The 27,324-nt window shown below is 41.7% G+C and overlaps 2 long non-coding RNA genes across 7 annotated transcripts in view; one reads left to right on the forward strand and one right to left on the reverse strand.

Moving 5' to 3' along the window:
• On the forward strand, positions 1 to 24,908 carry LOC120093570 (uncharacterized). Of its 6 annotated transcripts, none has more exons than XR_015624599.1 (6): positions 1 to 715; positions 13,648 to 13,702; positions 18,796 to 18,833; positions 19,865 to 19,971; positions 20,530 to 20,935; positions 24,074 to 24,908. It is a non-coding gene; the product is annotated as an uncharacterized LOC120093570 (long non-coding RNA). The 6 variants fall into 6 exon arrangements; XR_015624596.1 differs by having other exon boundaries at positions 19,865 to 20,172; positions 24,074 to 24,541; XR_015624595.1 differs by lacking the exon at positions 18,796 to 18,833 and having other exon boundaries at positions 24,074 to 24,547.
• Positions 23,363 to 27,324, reverse strand: part of LOC148004648 (uncharacterized) — a 49,659-nt gene continuing 45,697 nt past the window's right edge. The window contains exon 2 of the long non-coding RNA XR_015624593.1: positions 23,363 to 25,942. This is a non-coding gene — a long non-coding RNA (uncharacterized LOC148004648). The remainder of the gene's footprint in view (positions 25,943 to 27,324) is intronic.

Here is a 27,324-nt window from a genome sequence, read left to right on the forward strand (position 1 = left end):
GCAGGTGTCCGCTCTGCGGGTGCTTGCTTCCCCTTGTCTCTGGCTGAGGAAAAGTGGTGGGAACTGACTTTTGCGCATGTCTACAGCGAGGTTTGCACACTGTTGGACCTTCTTGGAGTGTTGCTTCATGTACAGTCTCTTGGCAATTCATTGGGGTTGCTTTTAACTCTCTCTTCTCTCTCTCTCTCTCTCTCTCTCTCTCTCTCTCTCTCTCTCTCTCCTTTCCTTCTTTCCTTTCTCTTTCTTCCTTTCTTTCGCCCTTCCTCCTTTCTTTCTCTTTCATTCATTCATTCTTTCTTTCTCCCTTCTTTCCTTTTCCTTCCTTCTTTCTCTGTCTTTCTCCATTCCTCCTTTCTTTCTCTTCCTTCCTTCCTCCCTTTCTCTCTCTCTCTCTCTCTCTCTCTCTCCCTTCTTTCCTTTTTTCCTTTCTAGTCTTTCTTTTGGACTATTTTATTTTTCTCCTCCCATATTTTACAAACCTCCCTACCCACCCAACTTCATATTCTCTCTTTTCCTTCCAAAACGAACAAACAAACCAAACTAGCAGACTCATCCACAAAAATGCCCAAACTAAACAAAGGGAAACCAAAAAGCCCACCACAGAATAAAACAAAACATGGAGTTCAATTTTTCTTGGCCTTGGTCACCTCTGGAGTGTGGTGGTTATGCACTGTGATGCTCCGTTGGAGAAAACCAGTTGTCCCTTGGCACACAGGTATGAAGTTGCAAAGAAGGTCTTGGTTGGGGGTGGCATCTCAGGCACCTTTCCTCCTCTGCATCATAAAGATCCAACGGGAAGCTTTGGAAGACTTGTAAATACTAAGGCAGGATTTGAAGCCTGCCCTGGGTAGTTCCCAGCCTCTGTGGTATAAAGTTAGGGATAAATAAAATCATTTCCTATTGAGGATCCCTTGACTTATTGTAGAGAGAGCAGGGCCTTTCTAGTGAAGCTGCAGCAAATCTATCACGCGGGCACCTGGGTTCTTTAAGGTGCGATAGGCAGTGTCTTTTTTTTTTTTTTTTTTTTTGGTCAGTAAGGAGACTGACTCCAAAGGGTAGGGACAGGAGCCTCAAAGCACAGCAGTAACCTCTTAAGTGAGTGTTAGTACTCACTTGAGATCCATGGCCAAGTTCGGTCAACACTTCTTTCTCTACCCCACCTTTGGTGTTTTTTCTTTCATTAATCAGGGAAAATGAATTTAGTAGCTAAGCTCTTGCTTTTCATCAAAGAGAACACCTACTTTAAAGGAAGGAGAGACTCCTCTGTACAACATGAAGTGGGCAGTATTGTGATAGAATTGAGGCTCGAGTCGGGACAGACCACACCAGGCCAATAATGGTCCCATGTGGAAGAGGTTTACTGGGGACGACAGAGACAAGAGGGGGAGAAGAGAGGGAAAAAAAAGAGAAAAAAAGAGGAGAAAGGGGGCAGGAAAGGTCTGCCTTTTATTTAAACTGTGATGTAACTGCTCCCAGGTGAAGGTGGGAGCTGAACCTAATGTATGCTGGGAATGTATGGCTGTTACTATGGCAGCAGATGGGAAGGTTCCTGTGGCCTGCAGGTGACCAGATGACTAGGTCACTGCTGGAGGTGAAAGCGGTTCCTGATACCAACAGGCAGGACTCAGGGGGGTCTCCTCTGCACTGATGCATATGTCTTAGACTATGACTTGCTTGGATGGTGGTGTGTCTTAGGACTGTAGGGGGCTTCTTAAGAAAGGATCATAGCTAAAACAATGAATGGTTTCTCATTATCCAAGGAGACTTTGTATACATACCTTCGTCTAAATTTTAAAAGCTTGAAAATGAATCCACATATAATACATAAAAATGTGATCTAATAAATTGTAATTGGATCTGCATCTTCAAACAAGTCTCATATTGATACTTGGTTTATTCTTACACTTAAATATAGGTGAATGCCTTATAATTTAGCACTTTAATCAAATGCTGATCATTATTATCTGGGGGAAGGGAGCAGCTTTATTTTCCCAGTAAAATCATGCAATAGCGTTAGTTAAATTTAAATGAAACGTCGGTAGGTTTTTGGTAACAAGAGTTGGTTTTGCACAGGCAGTTCCTAAAGGCCTTAAAACTTTTCAAAGTTTAAAAATTATTTGATTTTTTTTTTCACTCTGCCCATTATATCCAGTCCCTGATGGTGTAAATTTTGACTTATTATTATCAATAGTATAATATTAATATTATGTTATTAATTAACAACAGTATGTTGTTAATATTATGTTTTAATATTAATAATATGTGAGTATGGGAGTGTGTATGTGTGAGAGAGCTGTAAGCTTTTTAATATCACCTTCTTTAAACTTACAACATTCTAGTCTTTCTATCATTTGCCTTTTATTTGCCTATCTGTGGTGTTGCCTTTGTATTTCCTGCTCCATTGTCTATGGTTTTGTACTGTTGATCGAAATCGTCATGCAGGGACAGCAGGAGGTACAAGGTCACGTTAAGTGCTGTGGAAGAATTGGAGACTGGTGTTGCACGAGATCCTTGGGTTCCCTTGTAAAGATCTTTGTATGATCATGCTTTCGGCTTTCCCAGGCCAGCCTGTAATTGTAGATTTCGGACTTATCCTAGTAATGCTATGCTTCGTCATTTTGTTTATTTGAAGAGACAGGGTTCATTTAGCTCCAGCTGACTTTACTGTTGTTAAACCCCACCCTATTTATAGTTATATTCTATGTAAACATAGCCTAATAAATTGACAATTTATAAACTAAAAAGGCAGTTTCCCTTCTAAGTACGTAGATATGATAGTCCACAGGAAAGGACAGGTCTGTGTTGGCATAGAGAGCCATATGTTTGAATAGTGTTATTTTCAGAGTATAAAGGCATCCATCTCAAAGCAGAGAGCCTTCACAAGGACAGGCAATGCTCCTTCCCAGTTGCTTTTGTAACATGCTGTTATACAGGAAGACAAGTTTTTTTTTTTTCTTCCTTTTATCATTAACTGTGGGGATTTCAGATAAATTCATGGCTCTCTTCTCATCTATCCTAAGCTTCTTGAGATTAGAATTCTCATCGTGTTTTGTCTTCTGTCCCCAGGATCTGACTCGGGACTCTTATCACTCCATCGATGTCCGTTGTGTTTTCCTTTAGGTGAGGCAGGGATGAAGGTGGTGTCTAGAGGGAAGGCAACCATTAGTGATTGTGCTGGGAGTCAAGGGGGTTATACTCAGTTTGTGCAGACAGGAAATAAAGTGGCTTTAACTGGTAGGAGCCAGACACAAAAGGTTCCCTAAGGTGTGTTACTGAAGAGGCAGAGGCCAATGTACAATGACTAGCCCATTGGGAAAACGAATAAGAGAGCCAGACTGTGCCTGCTCCAGCTCATGCGGATTTGGGGGCTAGGGACAGCTGGGTGATTTGTGTTAGTGATAACCCCAGAGCCACCCGTACAGTCACTGGCAATCTAATAATGCTGTGCGCTTCAATACTTCTGATGGTGCTTTCTGAGTGCTACCAATAAATGGAATCTCCTTTTCGTTCAATCTTACTTTGTGCTCTCTCTCTCTCTCTCTCTCTCTCTCTCTCTCCTCTCTTCTCTCTCTCTCTCTCTCCTCTCTTCTCTCTCTCTCTCCTCTCTTCTCTCTCTCCTCTCTTCTCTCTCTCTCTCCTCTCTTCTCTCTCTCTCTCTCCTCTCTTCTCTCTCTCTCTCTCCTCTCTTCTCTCTCTCTCTCCTCTCTTCTCTCTCTCTCTCCTCTCTTCTCTCTCTCTCTCCTCTCTTCTCTCTCTGTTTCTCTCTCTTCTCTCTTTTCTCTCTTCTCTTTCTCCTCTCTCTTCTATCTTTCTTTCTCTGTGTGTGTGTCTCTGTCTTCTCTTTCTCTTCTCTCTCTCTCTCCTCTCTTCTCTCTCTCTCCTCTCTTCTCTCTCTCTCTCCTCTCTTCTCTCTCTGTTTCTCTCTCTTCTCTCTTTTCTCTCTTCTCTTTCTCCTCTCTCTTCTATCTTTCTTTCTCTGTGTGTGTGTCTCTGTCTTCTCTTTCTCTTCTCTTTCTCTCTCTCCTCTCTCCTCTCTTTTCTCTCTCTCTGTCTCTTCTCTCTGTCTCCTTCCCCCCCCTCTCTCCTTTTTCTTCAGCGTTTCATATATCCAAGGCTCACTTTCTCCAAGAGTCACGAGGACCATACATTTAGTAACTCATTGTTTGGGAGCTCAGCCAGCCTTCCGTTTTCTTCTCCAGGTAGCTAGAGTCATGGAGGTGATGGTACTGTTTTGGGTCAGGTTCACTTGGTGTTTCCTACTGCAGAAGATGTGTGTAGCTGAGCTCTGGAGTGTCTGAGGTTACTCGTCGCCTTCCTTCCTCTCCTTGGTTAAGTCTTAATCACCTTGGCCAGACGATGCCACGTCATCTCCCTTGTCTTTCACTGGTTCAGGAAATAGAAACTTAATTCTGATCTCAGCAAATCCAAACTTGATTAGGAAATGAGAGAGGAGACGCGAAGGAGATGAAAGTGTGAAGTTACTGCCAGACCAAACACAGCCTAATATTCTAGCGGTTGCCTCCCATTTGGTTTATGTCTGTAGCGAATGCCTATCTCATCCAGATGCTAAACGTGAAAGCACCAACTTCCAGGAGCAGTGAGCAAGGACATGGCCTAGGCTTCCATCGCCCCGTGTTTCACTGGAACAAGGAAGCATGGGACTTTGACATTGTTTTCTAGTGTCCATTTGCCTTGCTTTCTTCTTTCCTTCCTCCCTTCTTTACACAGTACAAGTGACCAAAATCCTTTCCCATTTCACCAGTGTACGGATGTAGTATCAAGATAAAGAACAACTATTTCCTCCCCTCTTTGAGGGTTGTGAGAAATATTGGTTGTTATGCTGCATGGAAAGTTACTGGTTTGAGATACTTAGAATTTTAGAACACCGTTGACCAGGGAAGAAGGATGCCTATTCACGTTGACTTGAATTATTCTTTCAATAGGTGACTATTGGACCTACTAAGAGGTAGCAGTTTTCACTTATTTAGGTTTGTGTAAACAAGAGTTATAAGTGCGCTCCTTTGGTCAGATTCACAGAGGATTTATAGATGCAGAAGGCTGGGAGTGAGATTTGGAGAGCTACAGAGGTCAGTGCAGGCAGAGACAGGAAATAGGACATTCTTGGGGTCAACCAGACAGACACAGTCTGACCTGCCACATTTACCAGAGTCCTAACAAGCCCTCTTCCCCAGGATACAATTAAATTTGACCTCTAAATATGAGTACACGAGAGTGCATTTGTAATGTTCTGGGGGATTTGAGAAGTTCAGGCCTACCAATATCACCTTAGCAATAATGTAATATTTATGAAGTTTGCCATATTAGATTTCACAGAGAGGTGAAGTTATTATAAGAATTCTAAATGATCTCAATTTATAATTAGAGCCTGAAAAGGAGCCAGAAACGTGTGAACTCAAGTTTTAGAAGGACTGACTTTTAATATACTTCTCTTTTCTAACTTTTCCTCCACTTTATATAACATTGTGTGATTGAGTTCTTCACCCCAGCTCTCCCCACCCCCACCTCCCACAAAGTTCTCAAGGTAAATGCTCAGTAGTGGCTCAGACAGTTTTAGACAGGTCTTAGCTATGTAGATAGGTTTTGTTTACATCTACAATGTTTAAAACTTTTCAACTTATTTTTATTTTATCAGCCAAAAAAAAAATCTATGTTTTTTTTAACCTCTATTGTAAAAGGAAGAATCTTTCAGCTAGGCCTATAACTCCCGTGTAGCCCCAATGACTGGAAGTTGGGGAGCGCCCCTCCCATCTTATTCCCAAGGGCGGTGAACTCCATATGGAATTGGTCACAGCTCCTGCTGCCCTCTAATGTGTCTGAGGCACTGTAGTTGGGTTGACATCCATGATCAAACTGGACTTTTGAGCCACATGGTAGGATAAAGGCTGTATCTTTTCCACAAGACTAAAAACAGACTGGGAAACATGTATCTTATCCTACAAAAGGGAGACGTGAGCCTACTACTTACAAATACAAACTCAATTCTCAAGGGTTTAAGCTGTGACCACAGTGTCTCTAGCTCACCTCATCAATGTTCCTTGTCTGGAGCAATTGGAGAATAAGGTAACTGAGACATATTGCTCAGGAACCTACTTCATGCCACCAAACATTGTCCTCAGAGAGAACAAGGATGTGGGCAGAAGCAAATTTTTGTCATTTCACCGTTTTTCCTCTACAGGAGCCCTCTACATTCAAGGGTCCAGCTTTTGAGGTGTATGCTCACATATATATTTTATTTATTTATTTCTTCTTGGTCCACTCTCCACTTACCCGCACAAAGAAATCTTTGCTTCCGGGACCTGAACTCTGGTCTTACCTTTGGTCTCCAGTAAGCATATCTGTGTACTTACCTGCATCCTGTGTGACCTGGATGGGGAGCAGACAAAGTAGGTGGTCCTGGTGTTGGGTGGAGGGGCTGGCCCGCTGATTCGCTGATTCGAGTTCACAACTAACTATCAAGGATGTAAAGCGAGCAGAGCCATGGGTATTTTGTTAAATGCTGGCGAGCACACTGCGTTGCGTCCTTCGTTCCAAGCTGCTCAGTTTGAAAGATCCCACGCAGAGAGACCCTTACTTAAGTCTTGGGAAATCGCGGACCCCAGACACAGAGAGACCATTTTGGATGTAATAAGCAAAGGCGAGGTTTATTACAGAGACCTATTACAGAGATCTCCAGGCCGACACGTATCCCGCACAGGGGACAGAGGTGTCGACTCCGAGAGGCTGACCCCGAGAGGCTGGGAGAAAGAGCATTTAAAGGCAGAGGCTGTGAGCACCAGGGGATGGGGGGATGTCGAAGGGGAATGTACCACAAGTTACAAGATTGTTTTATGGCTCCAGGAGATAAGGGGACGCCAGAAGGTTTTATGGCCCCCTGGTTCCTGGAACAGAGCTACTAAATCAGGAGAAGGGTAGGGTCTTCAAGTCCTCATTATTTTTAAAAGTTTGTCAAAATTGATGGAGCATCTGTATTTGAAACACCTCTGGTTGGGCTTGGGCTGCCCGGTTTCCCGGAGTGCTCTCTGCAGGACACAATGGCTGAAAAACACAAGTAGGGGCTTATCAGGGTCTGGAGGACATCTGGTTAAAGTATGACTCTGAGTAAGCTGGGGGGATGTCTTTGGATGGTTTATGGCTCAGTCCTCGATAGCCTGAGCTGGTTTTTGCATTCCTTTTCTTTATCTTTATGGCCTGCTACTCCTGAGTTTGTGGCTTTTGGGGCTTATTCTTTTAATTTTATATTTTTAAACCTTAAATTTGTATAATTTTCCTTTCAAGTTCACCAAGAAATTCTCAAGCAGTGGCAAGCGTCCTAGTTCAAGTTGTCCCTAGGCTGTATAGAGTGCTCATCTTCTATGTAGGAGGCCCTGAATTTGATCCTCAGATCCATAAAGCAAAGCGAAGCAAAACAGAAAATTCTTTTCTTAACACAGGGATGTAGTTTATTGTTGTTATTTATTTATAATTTATTATTATTATTTACATATATTGTTATCATTTTCTTGATGTAGATTTTATTATTATTATTTAAATTAAGGAAAGATGGATTAAGAAGTCTTATCAGGACACAAATGGAAAAATCATGAAGTGGGAAAGAGCTTGAAGGTAGAGGTGGTGACGGAGATCTGGGAGGGAGATGAGAGAGTATGTATCAGAGTCGTTAGACTGTATTATACGTGTATATAAAATTGCCAAAAGGACAAATTTAATAGATGTTTCACACACACACACACACACACACACACACACACACACACACACCCTCATACAGCTAGTCCAGGCTCTCTGAGTCCAAAACGAGATGTTGGACTACTATGACTCAAGCCTTCTCAACCTTTGCAAATGAACTTGTAAGACAGACAGCTATCAACCATAATGAAAATGACTGCAGCACCCACAAATCCAGGTTATATAGGATTTATGTCTTTGCTGGCTTCTGTGCACAGTGAGAGAACACAGGACCCACCACCAGGCTCTGAGATCACAGACAATTGATCAAGACAAAAGATGGTGTCTTAGTTAGGGCTTTACTGTGGTGAGCAGGCACCGTGACCAAGGCTACTCTTATAAGGACAGCATTTCATTGGGGCTGGCTTACAGGGTCAGCGAGTCAGTCCATTATCATCAAGGCAGGAGCATGGCAGCATCCAGGCAGGCATGGTGCAGGAGGAGCTGAGAGTTCTATATCTTCATCTGAAGGCAGCTAGGGTGAGGGTCTTAAAGCCCACAGCCACAGTGACACACCCACTCCAACAGGGCCACACCTTCTGAAAGTGCCACTCCCTGGGCCAAGCATATACAAACCATCACAGAAGGGAAGGATAGACATATAAGGATAAAATAATTTAATGAGGTTCAAAAATTCACCACATTGGGTACCTACTCTACCCAACATGGCAGACGGGTGGTGGCAGAGAAGCACGGAACTTATTGCAACATTAGGGGACACTTGAGAACATTTCTCCCAAATCAAGTAAACTTTCACGAATTAACATCTTCCCTGGGAGACTCATCAGAGACAATCTGGCCGACAGTATGAAGATAACAGAGCAGACATCAAATGAACATTGTTCATACCACAGCAATTACCGAGAAAACAGACATCTTATTTTATACTCCACTCAAACTTTTTTGCCTACAAAGCTTCAACCTATCAGCCTTTGAAATTTTGTAAGGTTTTGTTTTTACAAAGCCACGGGTATAGGCTCTCGTTCATATTATATCTTCAAAATGTGATAAATTGTAGGCTACTGAGTTTACGTATTCACTCAATAGATATTGGCCTTGGGCTTAGAGTACAATGTTTCATTAGCTCTCTCGTAAAATATGAGACAGATGCAAAGGCAAAGAGACTACCACAGTTCAGTATGATACACGACTGAAAACGTTTTTGTTAGCCAGATGGTAGAAACACATGCATTTAATCCCAGCATTCTGGAGGCAGAGGCAGGCAGATTTCTGAGTTCAAGGACAGCCCGGTCTGTAGACTGGATTTCAGGACAGCCAGATCTACATAAAGAAAACGGGTCTCCCCGGAAACCAGACAAAAACAAAACACAAAGCAAAAAGCAAAAAGACAATGTTTTTGTTGTCACGGATGTTTGTTAAGAATATAGATGTAGCTACCTGTTAGGAAATTGTCCCCATGCAGACGCCTCTGAGAGTGTAAATGTGTTAACGTACTTGAGGCGATTAAAGCTCCCTAACGTGCTTCTTGAAGACTGTGAGGCTGTCTCCATACAGCACTGTTCTGACTAAATGTCTCATTCCGTTCAGCTAAATGGTTGGTTTTATTTTTCCCTCAGCAACAATTGCTTGGCTGTTTTTATATCATTCCTCATAGGACTTCTTCTTTCATTTATCCGCTTCGTGCGCTTCCCTGGTATTCATTCTGACAATAACAGCAGCTGCGGCAGCTAAAGGAGAATTAAGCGGAAATCCCCGGGAAGGTTTTTGCTTTTGAACAATTCCTTTGCAATATTGCCTTTGGCTGCTTTCGTCTTTGAGTGAGCGACCTTTGTAGTTCTGGCCTTAAAGAAGGCTGCTTGGAACTGGAAAATGTGGTTCCATCAGCAAAGCGCCTGAGCACACAGACGTCAAACACGAAGACGTAGGTTCATATTCTTCGCACCCACGTAAAAGCTATGCAGGGTGGCAATGGACTGTAGCCCAGCTTTCCCGAGATCCTTTTCTCCAAGAGAGAAAAAAAAGAACATTTACAGAACTTAACCACCCCTCCTCCCACCCCCGCGGTGTATATATGTGCGTAATTGGCACAGTTGTTCATATGCATCTGCACACACGTGCCATGCAGCAATGTGTGCAGGTCAAGGGCAAAGGGTCAACTGTCTTCCTCAGTCACTCTCTCCCTTCTTTTGTGAGACAGTCTCTCAGAGAATCAGGAACTCACTGATTGTCTAGACTGGCTGCCGGTAACTTCCAAAATTCCACCAGTGGATTTGAGAAAGAAATAAATGCATGTTTTTATTTGTTTATATTTGACAAACGTACGTCGCCAGTTGACCTTTATATTGCAGTATTTCCATGCACTTGATTTTTCCTTTTGATTTGTAACGGAAAGACAATGAAAACAGGCAGATTACAGCTACAGTCCAAAGGACCCAAGAGGCTTAAAAGATCAGGGCCCAGAGTAGGGAGGGAGGTTCTCCACTGGGCACACCCAGGAATTCTCAGAACAGGCCACATTCCTGCAGGACAGAGACCCTTTGAGAAAAGGCTTTTCCTCAGTGACAGTGTAGCTTGCCCTTGCCCTTGGGGCATGTTGGGTAAATAGTTAAAGAATGCCTCTGTAAGAAACATAGTAACATCTTGCATCTTTCTCCCTCTGTAATTTTAGGGTTCTTTCAGTCCGGGGAAGAGAGAATCCTAGTGTTAGCCTCAGTATCAAAGTCTGTAACTGCTCTCAGAGAATAGAAAGCAATTCAATAAGTTAGGGGGTCATAATGCTGTATTGATGGAACTTAGGCCTTGGAGTTCTGAGCTGAACAGTCTTTGTATTTTGTGGCAGGAAGAGCTCAAGTTTCATCTTTTATTCTGGTGTGAATTCATCATTAATGTGTTTAAGGAGTAGATGCAGGCTTGGCCTGTACAATCTTTCTTTATAACATTAAACAGCAGATTTAATAAAAAAGCCTCCCGGCCTTTGCAGGCAGTATAAGTGACTGATAAGAACGGAAGCAGAATTGATACGGTTTGATCGTCACCATAGCGAAGTAAGTCCAAATGGACCAGGGAATGCCCTGGGGAGTAGGATATACAAAACACCAGCTAGGGAGATGCTGATTAAGACAGGATACAGGCCAGTAGATGCAGGAAGATATGGGATGCCTCAATTAAAGTTGGAGAAGAAAATCGTTAAGGATAAGCATGAAATGGCTAGACTCTCCAGTTTTAGGATATATAATCATATCAAAGGAAACACACACATACACACATGCACACATGCACATATGCACTCTCTCTCACACACACACATACACACGCACGCACACACGCACACACGCATGCACTCACACTCTCGCAGTGCTCCAGCACTTCCAGGATAAAAACTAAAGTGATGTTTGCATAATGCACTCCATCTATGTGTACTGGAAAGACAAGTTGGAGTATTGATCAGTAATGTAAACAAATGCATGCCAATCACAGGCAACAGCACCGAATGTCCTTACAGTGGTAGTTAGATGGAGCCATCCCGACCTAGAAGAACGCCTGCACTGTAAGTCAGAGGGAACAATGGCCTCGGAATGCGTGGCTAACTACACTACTACCACTGGGGGACAAAAGATCAAGAACATGGCTAGCTCACACAGCTATGGTAGAGGAAGGAGCTCAGAGGAGGCTTCTAGCTAGTGTACTCTACTTCTTGGCCTGGATTGCACCCTTTACTTAGATAGGTCCTTAAATTTTTATATATCTTTGTGTGTGTGCAGTTTGTATGGTGTAATAAAAATAAAAATAAAAACATAAACACAAACGCTGAGGCCAACATGCACGATGAGATCATCCATTATCCATTATCCATTATGCTGAATTGGGGCTCGCTGATTGGAAGGCAGTTGGGGTTGGCAGCTCTGAGCAAGGCGTGTTCTACAATCCACGGGTCTCTTTTTCATGGGACATAACTGACTGTGGTCCAGAATCTGCTTGTCATATTTCAAAACCCCACTTGATTATACCAGAGTCGTTCCTTCCTGCGCCTACCCTTAGACCCACCATCTCGAGGGTCAGCTAGCGATGGAGTAGCGAGGCTTTACTATTTTAAGTGAGAGCTGCCTGGCAACGTCTGCGTGGCCGAGGACTCTTATTTTCTTTCCAGTCTGCTCGCCTCCTAAACGACGAGCGCATTTGTTTTTGTCAGACTCCTTCTACCTCAAGAGGCACAGGCTGTGTTCCATAGATAGCAGCGGGGAAATATGTTTAGTGGTACCTTTTCTTTTTCCATTTTCCTTTTTTTTTTTTTAATCTCTAAACACATGAGCAGAAAAATATCTGAGAGGTGTTTTTGTCTGACTAATTAGGTTAGAAATCTCAGGGGGATGGTCCTATTTGCTACAGTTTAATGGAAATCCTTTAGCTTCTGGTGCAGAGTCTTCCGAGAACAGATTTCTCTTTGGCACTTCCTGTTGAACTTGGCAGCGGGAGTGGGGCATAAAGAAACCCTGATTTACTTCATGATTTGAGAGACTTCGTAAATTGGAGTTTTAGGTAACGTGTATGTAAAGGCTGTGACTTTTCAATTCGTTAGTTCACATTGTTTAGTATGGACTTCTGCACTTCAGGAAAGGGAACATTTATTGGTGATTATCGACTGGTGACCTTTGCCTTCCGGAATTACGCACGGCATTTCCGAAGACCCGCTTTTAGTGTAGGCAAGTCACGTGGTGCACAGGCCAGCTACTTCTTAGAAGCGTTTTTTTTTTTTTTTTTTCTCTTGCTAGCCTGTGGATGTGCATGGTTGGAGTGGGTTATTCCATTCGCGCTCTCGGTTGGTGGGGAGTTCTCTGAGAAGCGATTTCCTTTTGTCTTCTTCATGTTTAGAAACAGTGCGGTGGGTTATCCATGTAACCCCAGAATTTGGCAAGCTTCATGAGGCAGCAGATTCATGATTTCTATCAGTTTTGGCTCCATAGCAAGACCTTGTCTCGAATACATAAATAAGTAAGCAAGTGTTAAAAAAAAAAACAAAAAAAAACCAAACAACAAAATTCCAAAGACATCTCTTGCGTTTACTAATTTTTTTATCATTCCTTTGATTCTATCTTCTTTAATAAAAGAGATGCTTTAAAAATATACCTTAAGGGCTCAGCAGTTAATAGGACTGGCTGCTCATCCACAGGTCCTCAGTCCAATTTCCAGCACCCACTTGATGGCTCACAACTATCTATGGCTGTGTCCTATGTGACCCAGTGCTCTCTTCTGGTATGTCAACACCCCCCCCCACATCCATATACATAAATAAGTAAAAAATAATAAATACATCTCAAAACTAAATTGTACAACAAATGTATATTTAAAACTGTATCATTGGCTTATTGTAATCAGAATGAGTTACTAGAAATCATCAGAATGTCTGAGTCTTTGGACTCATTTTGAGGCAGATTGTAATTATCACTGATAATTAAGATTACTATTAAAAGGAGGGCATCCAGCTGATTTTAAAATGCAATAGTAATAGGATGGTATTATGTGGGGTGACAGGGAGAGGAAACACTATGTGTGATATCAAGGGGAAAACAAACAGAGCACAGGGAATTCGAGGAGATGAATACATGGAGATAATAATTCCAATCTGAGGCCGACTAGGGAAGCAGGGACAGTCATGGAATGATGAGAGGAAATGGCCCTACTCTCCCCACCCAGGAATCACACTGGTGCCTCTTGCCAGCAGAAAAGGAAGGATTCTGGCTCAATTAACAACTGCTTGACGTCTTTCTTACATCTTAGCTATAAAGCTATAAAGCTTTCTGGAAATCTTACCAGAAACTAAATTTAATAGAGAAAAGACATGCGCCAAACCCATCAATATAATATAGCTAGGGCAATTAGTTGTGATTCTTCTTTGAGGAGCCCATTGCTATACTTGGGTTTGTCTTACTGAATCTCTTTCAGAGAGGCCCACATCCAGCCATGCCTTCCTATTGGGTCTGTGAAGAAGCGTATACTGGTAAGTTTTCTGAACTTTTCTTTGGAATTTATGGTTCACTTGTCTCCACAAAGGATCATCCCCCTATAAGCAACATGTATAGGCAAGCATATAGTCTGTGTCCTGTAATCAAACATGTGGCCCCTATAGACAATAAAGACCTAGCTGGCATTTAGTACAAAGACAGCCCTCATGGTTGTTCAGTTGAGGAATATGCAGGGGATCCCTTTCTAGAATTTAAGCACCATGCTGGAAATACCAAAGACTATTAATACCCTGAACATTTTTATACTCTTGACTTGGCACGGGTGCGAGGTGGGACTGGGAACATTTGCAGTGACTATACCGTGAAGGTTGGCAGTCTGGGACTTGGCAATGAGTGATGCTTTCGTCTTGGAGCTGCAGACTGGTCCAAATAACACATTTGTATTTTTGTTCTCTGGAGCTCTAGTCTCTTCTAGTAAAAAAAAAAAAAAAAAAAAAAAAAAAAAAAAAAAAAAAGACTGATTAACATGTAATGGATGTTACCCCAAAATTTGCCTTTGAAAAATATACAATTTGGTGTTTTTAGTTTCATCCTGGAATTGTACAATTCTTTTTGTTGCTCAATTTAGAAACTTATTTTGGGGACATGTTCCTCTTATTGTTTTCTTCTAATACTTATTAGAATAATCTTATGGTTTGTTTGTTTTAAAAATATGCACTGGTGCCCTGGAATTGGCTCTAAGTAAAATTTGCCTGAACACCTGTGTCAAAGAAGGTCTTGGGAACAGAGTCTCATTTCATCCGGTTTAGTGCCATAGCAAGTCTTTGCAATTCAGCGTTTACAGAGAGCATGATAGCTTGACGTTGATTCACTGTATTTCGTATGTGTGTGTTGTATTTGTATGTTTGTGTGTGTGCGCTTGTGTGTATAAAAAATGTGAGCATTGAGAGCTGAAGTCAGTTATATTCTTCACTCACTTTTCACCTCCATTTTTGAGATAGGTTCTCCCCTGAATACAGAGCTGGTAGATTTGGCTAGGCTGACTGGCCAGGAAGCTCTAGAGTGTGGCTCTCTCTATCTCCCCTCAGTGCTGGGCTTACAGATGCATGCCGCCATGCTTGGCATTTTACCCAGTGAGCCATCCATCTCCCTAGGCCCTTAACCAATTTTCTAAATGTAGGAGATGTTCTCCAGAGAAAAATATCAGGTCTATGCATTTGAATGGGCCACGCTCGCCTGTCAGTTCAAAGCCGTGAATTTATTTTAATTTCATAAGACTCATTACTATAAAACATATGAAATTTACATGTGCACTCCACTGGCATTGCAAAATTTGAAAGATATCATGATACAGGTTGATTAACATAAAGCACCCCACTCTTTCATGAAACATACAGCTAAAATACTAATTTTTTTTATGATTATAGAACAATAATTACAGTAGTCTCACTCTCAACCTGTATTCATTTATTCTGTCCCCAGTATTTACTGCCTGCCAAGGTTGTGAATGGGATAAGGCACAGATTCAGCCTTCAGGAACACGTTTTTGATCCTCTCTAGCCTTCTTTAGTATTTCATTACATAGTGCTTGATGTTGAATTAAATTTCCATTTTTGGGTAAACACTTAGCTCAATTAACTGTCAGTCTCTGATGTTTGATAGCTTAGCTGACTCCTCCTTCCCTGTGTTTACAAACTCCATTTTGTACATGACTATTTTCTCCCTAGCCCCACCCCCAACTCACTGATTGACACAGTCTCCTGTCAATATATCCAGTACTCCATCTTTCCATGTTGTTAGGGAATATAATTTGATGTTTTCTTCCAGTTATAATAACTATAAAACCTGCTTCATTTGCTTTTTTGGTGAATACAAGTGAGTCTTGATTTTTTTCAAACTTTTGTTTAGATTTATTCATTTTATTTTGTGTGTGTGTTTGTCTGCATGTATGTTTATGAACCATATTCATATCGGTGGTACCTTTGGATGTCAGAAGGGCTCAGATGCCTTGGAACTAGAGTTACAGATGGCTGTGAACCACCATGTGTGTGCTGGGACCTAAACTCATTTAGACTCTATAAGGCCAAGTGCTCTTAACCATTGAACCACCCCTCCAGCCCTGGTCTTGATTCTCAAGTATCATGAGCTGATGACAGCTCTGAGTTGATGCTTAGGCCTCCAGAATCCTGTAAAATTCAAACCCAGTCCTTAACATTTGTGCTGGTCTGAATGAGGATGGCCTCATAGACTTATATATAAATGCTTGGTCCACATTTGGTGGAATTGTTTGGGAAGGATTAGGAGATGTGGCCTTGTTGGAGGAGATGTGTCACTAGGGATGGGCTTTGAGGTTTCAAAAGTCCACACGATTCTCAGTAGTCTCTTTCTGCCTTGTGGTTGTATTTTAACCTCTAAACTTCCAGCTACTTCTCCAGTGTCCTGCCTGTCTGCTTGTCGCCATACTCCCTGCTGTGAGGACCATGAATTTACCCTCTGAAACTATAAACACATCCAATTAAATGCTTTCTTTTATAGTTGCCTTGGTCATGGTATCTCTTTACAGCAATAGAAATATAACTAAGCCCAATGGGTGAGCAAAGTAATTAATAACTTGGTAGACATGCAAGTAATTTGTACATCTTTCCATAACATTAATAATTAACAGTGTGCATTATTTCAGAATTTTCTCATAGTCAGTGGAGTTTGCCAAACTTGCATTGAACCCCTGGAGTAGGTAGTTGGAGTGGAGAACTACAACATCTATTGGAAATTGTCCTCTAGGTGCAGCTCCCACATAGAGAAAAAGAATGCTGGGAAACCTCTGTCTCATGCTTGCCCTAGAAAGAGAAAGCAGGAATCAATATGACGGTAATCACATGCCATGATGTATATTTTTTTTTTTTCAGAGCGGATAGAAAACAATTTAGGTGTGTTTGGATAAAGTTTGCCCTATTTATTCATTTTAAGTGATAAAACCAACGTACAGAAAAGTTAATCAACTTGTTTAAAAGTTGCTTGATGCTAAGTTAAAATGTCAAGGCCAGTGATTTGGAATCTCAACACAATGCTCTTTTTGCTAAAGCTTCTTTTCATTGTGTGCATGAACTGGGTTACATTTATAGCTTTTCTATTTCTAAATCAGGCTATTTTGAAATCAAAGACCCTGTTCTTCAACAATTTCTTCTCTTTTTCCTAACCTGCTGTGACTGTTTTGAAATTCCGTTCAACTGCCTTAACTAGGGCCACTTGACCTACCTTAGTGGTCCTCAAATGTAAGCATGCATCAGAGTCAGTTGGAAGCCTGACTAAAGTACAGGTTCTTGGGCTTTATCCTTTAAATTTCTTACCCAGTGGGTCTCAATTATGTGTGTGTAAGATTCTGTATCTCTAGAGCCGGGGAGATGACTTAGTGGGCAAATTGCTTGCTGTTCAAGCATGGGTTATCTGAATTTAATCCCCATAGTCCATGCAAAAAGTTAGGCATGGTGGTGCATGCTTGTACTCCCAGCACTGTGACAGTGGAGACAGGCAGATCTGTGGGCCTCCTAGTTGGCTATCCTAGCTTAATTCACTACCTTCAGACTCCTGTGAGAGACCCTGTCTCGAAGGACAAGGTGGACAGCTCCTGGAGAATTTGATATTGACTTCTGTATGTTTGCTCACCCATATCCCCCACCCAGAATGCACAGTACACACACAACTGTATTTCTAAGATGTTTCCAGGAGCCACTGCTCACTGGGGAACATTTTTGGAACTCTTTGAGAAACTGGCTCAACATTGTTCATTGATGAACAGGCTTTGTAATGGCTGTCGTTTCTTTGTTCTCAATACTTCAGCCAGTGCGATGTAGGAAGTTAGCAGATATTCGCCCATCTCAAAACTCAGTTGTCCTGTTCCGTCAGTCATCCAACCTTGGCTGCCACATAGAGATCAGTGTGAGAATGACTACATATCTGCACAGATGGCTTGTGAGTCAGCCTGGAATAAGAGAGGGGCAACTTAGCATGTCTGATTAGCATTTGCAGCTCCTCAGGCCCAGCCTGCCTCCTTCTTTCAACAAAATAATGCTAGGAATGCCAATGAAAATAAGACAGCCATAAAATGATATGCTGATGAGCTGCTGTGTGCCTCCCATCTTTAAAGATGCAGGGTTACCACATTTCACTAGTACAATGCTTTGGTACAGCATGGCATCTAAGGTAGAGAATGTAAGTACAGCAAAAACGAATATAAGGTCAGATTTTTAGAGGACTTGCAAGAACCCAGATTGCATGCAGAATGCCCTGGAAGGAATGTGAGTTAGCTCTTCAGCCTGTGTTCTATAGGAGAGCATTGTAGAAGGAGATTGCATTGGTCATCAAACAGTCAGTCTGTAATATCTGCCATGTATCTTGACCAAATTGTGGTTTATTCTTTAGTTTTCAAATCAAAAGATAGTAGAATATCAGCTCTTGGCTTTACATATTCATGTAAAGATGTCTAATGTGAAAAGTTTGGGAAATATAATTCATTAGGATGCTGTTGGAGGCTGACTTTGCATTCTTGAGATCTGAGAATTTATTAAGATTTTCAACTTGAATATTATAAAGGTAATCTGGTAAAAATTATAACCAATACTGATTCCTTTGCTACTAATGATAACCTCAGTGCTTTAAGTTAAAGCAGTATATTTCTAAGGTATAGGGCATTTTAGTGGAATATTGAAAATGTTTGGTTCTACATACAATTAATTCCAAAAATTCATTGTACTGTCAATTATTTTTGTAGCATATATTGAGTTGAAAAGACATGATTTTAGCTGTCAGCAAATCTGATGAACTATGAAATGAGACACCTCAGCTTAAATCTATTTCTCTGTCAAATAGCCCCAGACCACTTCAGGCTAAGAGGTGCTGAATAGAATCTCAGGCGGACGCATCCTGTGTGGGTTTCTCCAGTTTCTTCTAAGCCGCACTCACTCACTGGTGGCTGTGCCATTGTGGGAAACATCTAAACTGTTAAAACACGACTTCACCACCCATGGTTCAGAGAAAGTGAGAGATTCTTCCTCTCTAAGGTGCTTGTCAAGAGCCTGGGGTGTTCACCCAATCCTATTTCACCATTTTCCCCTCTATGTCCTGTGTCCAGGTGGTGATAGCACCTCTTTCCTGAGCAATGAAAAGGAGGTAAGAGTAAAGGCCCACTCCTGGTTCTGAATAAAATCAGGCACATCACTTCTGGGTCACATGTATAGTAATTACATAGTGACAATCCAGGATCTATTGTAATAGAAGCCAAGACTGATCTTTACAGGTTGAATGTCTTGGATCTCTTAGAAGTTCATATGAAAGCTTGGCATATTAGAGGTTGGGAAGTTGGGAGGCACTATTTTTATGTCTTAGTTGCTTTGTGGGGGGACCCTATCGTGTCTGTTTCTTGCTAAAAGTGAAGCTCCTGGAAAGTTGGTGAAGTCTCTCTTATTTATTTATTTATTTATTTATTTACTTACTTACTTATTATTAATTATTAATCTGAGGAGATAATGACAGGGTCTTGGTTCCAAATGACATACCAGCTGTCATCCAGTCCAACTGGTATCTGAAGCTCATGTCTAAAGTACCAATCTTTTAGGCAAGCCCAATTTTACTTCTGAAAACCAAAAAGATAAACAAATAATGAAAAGCACAGTCATGGATGGGATTATAGGGAGAAATTGGAGATAGAATCCAGGGAGCCTGGTAAATTTTATTTTCTTTATATCGCTCCTGGGTAAATCATTCAGGGCTTGGTGTTGACCGTGCTGTGAGCAGAGAAGAGACACCGGTGTTATACACAATAATGGTGGTCAATGAATTCTTAGAGTTCTATTGCATTCTGTATAGCAGAACTCGTCTATTGACTTATAGAGACCTCAAATGGCCTCAGCTAATCTTGGTTAGCTACCATCTACATGATTCTTAGAAAAATCATTTGACTTCTTTGGAACTGGAGTTATTATTGAAATAAGAAATGGACTTAGATAGTAAACTTCTCAACTGTTGGTATAAATAGTCCAGGTTCCAGCCAACCAAAACCAATGCCATTCTTGAAAACTTTTAACCAGAAGAACTGAAATATCTTGGAAGAATGTCTCTAGAAAATCCCTCTTCTGTGAGTTGTGCACAGTAAAAATTAACTTGCATTGCTTGGAAACGCCCTCACTAGTCTCTCTTTACAGGAAGCTTCCCGCTGAGGATGACATACTATTTTTAGAAACTACATTGCAAATAAATATCAGAAGTAACCGGTCTCTGTAAAACAGTCCTGGAACAAAGAACAAGAACGGTCAGTTTGGGAAACTTGTATCTCCCCAGGTTTCTCTGTAAAACAAATCATAAAACAACATAGAGAGTGGGTGCTAAAATGGCAAGCAATCCGCATAGCCACGAAAGAGGCCATTTCTGGAGCTGTATTCAAAAGGCTGTCACATTTCATTACATTTCTAAAGACCTTGACATTGAAGAGAGGACAACTGTGTGCCTGTAGGTGAGTCCAAATGCTATCCTTAGTGAGGTCTAGAGATAAAGGCTGCAAGGAGAACAGAATCCATTTAGGATGAATTGGGCAGAATAATTCTAAATTATGGCATTGAAACTCCCACTTCATTTATAGGAAGGAGATAAGGTAAAACACTCCAGTTAATGGAACTCGAGCTACTAATTTCCGGAGAAAGACAAAGGGAGGGGAGTGTACTGCTCTTACATCCAGTGAATAATTTTTTTTTCCAGTCTCTGGGTTGACAAGGAGAGACTGTACCATGAAAGAAAATGATAGGAGAGGCCAGCCTAGGATCAAAACAAGAAACAATGGGAAAACAAACAATGACGCTTATCTCTTCCACAGGTGAGTCCAGCTTCCTGGCTTTCTGGCAATCTTACTGACCAATGAATGACAATGATGTGGGCATCTTGACCACAGATGCACCTAATTTTCCTCTCTCCTACCATGCATTTTAATCATTTGTAAATAGTACTCCCTCTGTGGCATTCTTTTAATGTTTACTGGGAAAGCAGTGTCCTTTTCAAATGGATGAACATGGACCCTTCACCCCGCTGATTTCCCTGAGGATGTGGACGAGGGCACTGGGTCCTGTGGAGCTCTCCAGTCTTCTAAGATGTAAAAGGCATCACAGTTCACACTGCCTGTCTCCCTGGCAGTCTTCTCTCCAATCCCCTTCTGCGGTCTCATCAGCTTGTGCTTCCGTACTGTGGAGAGGTGGAACCTTTTCTGTGAGAGGAAGGAGATGGAGGTGAGGCGTCACCATTACCTCTGAAAACTCTTTACATGCCTCTGCTAAGGATAGTTCTGTTCCTTAGAAGCCAGATCCCCACCCTCCACCCCACCCCAGATTTGGATAAAAGATGCAGGAGAAGGAACAATAGGATGCTATGTTTGAAAGGCTGGCTAGCCTTGTCAACACTCACTTGCTGAACCTGTTACTTCCCTTCCCAACATCCTTGCATAGTCTGACTCTCTCCCAGTCCTCTCCCCTTCCCTCCCCTCGCTTTCCGGCCTGTCCCCTCCCCTCTCCTCCTCTCTTCTTCCCTGTCTTCCACTTTCTCCAAGACTCCTTCTTTTTCTTGCACAGGCTACCAAGAAAAACTTTTGATTACATTGTTGACTTGCATTTAGGAGAGCTGGATTTGAATGAAGTAACTCTGGAACCTGACAAAGCTGTCTGTAAGGCCTTCCCTCTTTCAGGGCTATTTATCACTCAGATTGTAGAATGGGGAGATACTTGAGTTCACCAGTTCTTAACCTGTACAGCCCAATCCCTCTGGGGTCGAATGACCCCTTCACAGGGGTCGCCTATCAGATATCCTGCATATCAGATACTTATATTACAATTAATAACCATAACAAAATTACAGTTATGAAGTAGCAACCAAGATATTTTTATGGTTGAGGGGTCACCACAATATGAAGAACTGTATTAAAGGATCACAGTGTTAGGTAGGTTGAGAACCACTGGCTTCGCTGGTAAAGTGCTTGCCTTTTCCATACTTAGAACCAATGTTAAAACAAACAAACAAACAAACAAACAAACAAAAAACAGCTGGACATGGGAGCCTATGATCCTCTTGATCAACGGAATCTTGGGATTTGAGTATTTTTTTGTTAGCGCTTTGGACATTTGAGCTGTGGCGTTTTTCATCTTAGAAACTTATTAGTTGCAACGTAGCTGGTCTTCTTTGTAGATCTGGAGCTGGGGAAGCAGAGATAGGTAAGTCTTTCTCTATGGTTCGCCTAGCCTACATGGCAAATGATGTGATAATGAGCTACACTCTGCCTCAGAAAATGGAGGGCACCTGAAGTACTTGAGGTCGTACTCTATCTCTACACTCACAGGCCCAGATGTGAATGTTCCCCTCCCCCCACATGAACACACACACACTGGCCCCTATCTCCGATCCGTCTTCCTTGTCATTCTGATGTAACATGGCTCCAAGTAGTACAAATTCTTTTTCCTTTTTTCCTTTGTGACAGAGAGTTTCTGTGAAGCCCTGCTTTCCTGGAACTCACTTTGTAGACCAGGCTGGCCTCAAACTCAGAGATCTGCCTCTCTGCCTCCCTAGTGCTAGGATTAAAGGAGTGTGTCACCGTGGCCTGGAAGTAATTCTTTATGATAGAAATGAACCTGGCCTTTAGTAAGTAGGATTCTGATTCATAGTGTCAGTAGGAAAGACTCTTTAGAACGTGCACAAAACATCATAGACTAGATAAAGGAGCCTTTTGTGGTAGTTCCTTCCTACCTTAGCTATTATTCAAGTTCGTGACTGGAAGAGGGAGTGCTTTCAATGGTCACTACAGTAAACCACCCTTTTGGGTTCCAGTTCCTGCATTTCTGAGAACCTCAGGGAAGTAGGGGTGGTGATAAAGTTGACAGGAAGTCCAGGAGATTGGCTGACACAGCAGGATCCCATCTCTCAACGTGTGTGTGTGTGTGTGTGTGTGTGTGTGTGTGTGTGTGTGTGTGTGTTGGAGAGTGTTACTTCATCTTCTTGTTTATAAGAGGACTTCTAAATCTTGGAGGTTTCCTTTTTATCAATTGTACTACAGCTTAGGCCAGGATGGCTTTTGGGCATCTATTATTCCAAGCATAATTGCCTAATTTAATTTTCTTTATAATCTTAGGAGCTAGGCTATTCTTTCAATTTCTTATTTAAAAAATGGCGGCTGTAGTGGCATTAAGAAACTTGAGGTGCAATAGTGGTTACCAGCGGTGGCGGAACTCTTCCTCAGAACGATTACAAGTGACTCTCCATGCAGACTGGATCCTTATAGAATATGTCTGGGTCAGGCATTTCCTTTGGTATTCAAAATGGTCAGCCCCATCTTTCACATATTCTTAGGAATCAGAGTAACTCTGGTGAGTTCAGGGCAAAGTGGTTTTTGTTGCATCAAGAGCTGCTGTTGAACTGAACAAGAGCTCGTCCCTTTGAGCATCATTGTGCTGCTCATACACTCCCTGCCTGCTGGCTCTAGAATGAGCTATTGCACATTGAAGGTACAACTTCTCATGCATGTGGGTTGAAGCTGAAGAATGCCCAAAACCGGTGCCTGCAGTAATTGTTCTTCATCTTGAGTTTATAGGGAGGACTCTGAAAGTCAGGAGATACTATGATGTCTTAGGGTTTCCATTGGCCTGAAAACACCATGACTATATTCAAGATGTCTCATTATTGATATGTCCTATTGTTGAATTTGTCTTACAAAGGACAACATTTAATTGGGGCTGGCTTGCAAGTTTTGAGGTTCAGTCCATTATCATCATGGCAGGAAACATGGCAGCGTCCAGGCAGGCATGGTGCAGGAGGAGCTGAGAGCTCTACATCTTGTTGCGAAGGCAGACTGGAGAAGACTCTCTTGGAAGCAGCTAGGAGGAGGGAGGGTCTCAAAGCCCACCCCACAGTGACACACTTCCTCCAACAAGGCCACACCTCCCAATGGTGCCACTCTATGGGCCAATCATATTCAAACCACTACGTATGAGTATCTGAAAAATTGATGTATTTAATTAAGGATTGCGAAGTACTTGCACTAACAGCAAGTTAAGAAAACCCGCAAGGCCTCAGACCTACAAGAGAAAACTGCTTTTCTCAGTCTTCTCTAGGGCAATGCATGAGTCAACCAGCCTCTTGTCAGCCTGATCGTTGCTAGGATCTGATTTCTGAAGCACAACCGGTATGGGTGATATTCTGTTGGCAGCAACTGAATGAGGACCTTGAAGTCAGACAGGTGATAATTCAAGCTGAATTATTCAGCCCCTTAACTAAATACCACCATGCAAACTGTCCCACTCTGTCAACCCCAGTGTTTAGCACTCTCGGTGGACAGCTAACTCTGAAACCAGGAGCCAAAATATTTCTTTCTTCCTTTCTTTTAGGTGACTGTGATGATACAAGTAACTTACGTCAGAATTTTTGTCAGAAGAAGGAGCATGGGATGTGTGTAACATTGCACTGTGGATATGTACATGTGTGTATTGTGTTTTGGAGGTGCATATGTGTATCTTGTATATGTGCATATCTATACTGTGTGGCACGTGGATTTATCTGTGAATGGTGGTTATATGTTCACAGAGGTATGTTTATATGGTTTATATGTGAATTGGTTAACTTTAGAGGCGTCTATAAGTGCCCATAATGAATTTCTATGTGATGCATAATGCTTGTAGATATGGTACGAATGTAGAATATATACTTCTAAGGGATGTAATCCATGTACCATGTATATATATTCTATGTATATACATTGTGTATCTATGTATATTTTGGATAAGTGTAAAGATTATATATGTATCTGTATTTGCATCAGGGTGCATATTTTAGGAGATAAAATATATATGTATAGCAAATTCATGTGTGGTGTATATATGTGTGTTTGTAAATGCTATTCATCTGTGTATGCTGTGTTTGGTATACATGGTATACAGTACACATTTTATGTAATAACACACATATTTGTAATGTATCCATATATGATAGATGAATGCATTGCACATAAGTGTGTAGTTTCTTGTTGCTATACCCTATGCATTTGATGTGTGTGTGTGTGTGTGTGTGTGTGTGTGTGCGCACTATGAAGTTGTTTATTTGTTGCCTATGAGATGGAATGTGCCCTTTGTGGCTCTGTAAGTGCATGGCCGTGATTCAGACAGAATGGGGTTGTGTGGCATAGTTTCAAATAGGCATTTAACCATTAGATTTACCGAGGGGCTATTCAAAGCTGTTATTTTAATTAGTGTTGTCTTAGAAATAAGCTAAATACAATAGTATCCAGAAATAACTGTGCTCTTCTGTTCCATTCTTCCAGGTCATGATGAATTGCAGACAGACATTCCTAGCCAATTCTAATTCTAATTCTAATCCTCTTGGCTCTCCTTATCCTCCAGGGATCTGGACATAGAAGATGAGAAGAGTTAGAAAAATTTAAAAGGCAGAGTTATCTGTGGACTTGTGCACACATATCTGAGATTTACAGTCTTCATTATATTTGCACAGATTGGCAGCAGCCCTCCTTCATGGTGGACTAATGTGTTAGGTTGATATGTTGGCACAGATTGGTACTTTAGTACCAATTATGGTCTAATTCTCAATTTGAAAAAAATCCTGCCACCCGTATAACTGGCATTGTAGAAACTCCCATAGCTTCCCTGGCTGCTTCCTCTTAGGATCTGCAAGTGAAAATCATATTTTCTGACAGCCAGAATTTCCACTTTACATTTCTTAATATCATTTTTTTTCAATAGACTTCTATAAAAGAACTCTGACACAGCCTGGGGCTTGGAGGCACAATGCGCATACAAATACCACTTCTAACCATTCCTGCCATTTGTCCCTACATGCACTCTGTTCAAAGAGTCGGCCTCAAGTGCAGTTCTGAGACTGGAACAACAAGCCTTTTCTCAGAATCCTTTGGCACAGAAGCTGAGGTAGCGCCAGGAAAAAGTGCGCCAAAGCCCAATTACTCCTCTGAGAGCTGCACAATGCTCTCTCTTGGTGGTGGTGGTGCCTCCTCCTCTTCTTCTTCTTCTTCTTCTTCTTCTTCTTCTTCTTCTTCTTCTTCTTCTTCTTCTTCTTCTTCTTCTTCTTCTTCTTCTTCCTCTTCTTCTTCTTCTTCTTCTTCCTCTTCCTCCTCCTCCTCCTCCTCCTCCTCCTCCTCCTCCTCCTCCTCCTCCTCCTCCTCCTCCTCCTCCTTCTTCTTCTTCTGTCTCTTGTTTCCAGCCATTTCTAGATGCTGTGATTTGTCACACCTGAACAGAGAAGAAGACAGTAAGCATATATCATTCCCCTGGGTAAAGTTCCGCAGATAACTAGCAGATGCAATTGCTTTCATGGCGTTCTTCTTAAGTGTGGCATGGAGAGGCCTCTGGTAGTATTACAGCCAGGGACTCCCTGGCACTGGGCATCAGCAGGACTTTAGGGACTGGTCAGGGCCATCAGCAGGAGGATTGCTAGACACCATTGGTTATTCAGGGCTACACACTCAACTTCAGTTTCAGAAAAAAGCAAAGCAAAGAATGAGAAATGGTCACCATGCTACCTTGTTTGAGCATCAACAGCCATGAGCCTATAGCATTTGATTCAAACCTTTCTTTTGAAAGAATGGCATGTGTGGCGATGGAAAGACTAAGCTTCAGGTAATTTTTCTTCTTATCTTTTCCGTTCACCATCCAAATATGTAGACGACTGTAATGGATGATTAGGGTGCGTGAGAACAGTTGCTAACAAAACCCCACAAAATAAAGAACGGAAAGCCACTGGGTTTTCAACCAAATGTTACTTCACTTATTCAACAAACATGCACGTGCCAACTAGATGCTTGAGATTGTTGTAGGTATGGGGCACAAAAGTCACTGCTGTCATGGAGCTCACATTGTTGAACGGAAGAGGCAGAGAGTGAAGATAGAAGTAAAAAGTCTAGTATGTTAGATGCTGCTGTGTGGGAAGAGGAAAAATAACAGGGAGATCGAAAGTAGAAAGAGTTACAGAGGAGATTGAAAAATGTTACGGTGGCCCTTGAAGGCCTTATGAGGTGATTTCAGTGATGAGCTAAGGAAGTAAATTTAGCACTAAATTGCATGTTCTCCTATGGGACCAGCAGACGAAAGCTTCTGGGATAGCATCTGAATTGGAATGGACAAGGAGGGGAATCAGGCCAGTGAGATGAATGGCATAGGCTAGGGAGAGGAATGAGATCACATGGTTGGAAATAGCACAGAAATGGGAGCACTTTGATTTTACTTTCAGATATATGAGACCCATTGAAGTGTTTTGAGCTGAGTAGAGTCATGATCTCATATAATTTAATGGTTGTCTCAGGTTTCTATGTCGAAACTTGATTTGGGATAAGCCAAGAGAGGTCAGATAAGAGGCATTTCAAAGAGCACCAACAACACAGCTACTTAGAACAAAAATTAATAACTGGGACTTCATAAAACTGAAAAACTTCCACACAACAAAGGATGCTATCATTTGGACAAAGCAGCAGCCTACTTGAATGGGAAAAGATTTTTACCAACTACATATCTGATAAAGGACTAAAATCTAAAACACAGAAAGAACTAAAAATCTGGGTGTTTAGAAAAAAAAGAACCCAATTAAAAATGGGGTACAGATTTAAACAGAATTTCCA

This window comes from Rattus norvegicus, chromosome 7, assembly GCF_021556685.1.
Source record: "Rattus norvegicus strain SHRSP/BbbUtx chromosome 7, alternate assembly SHRSP_T2T, whole genome shotgun sequence".
NCBI lineage: Eukaryota > Metazoa > Chordata > Mammalia > Rodentia > Muridae > Rattus > Rattus norvegicus.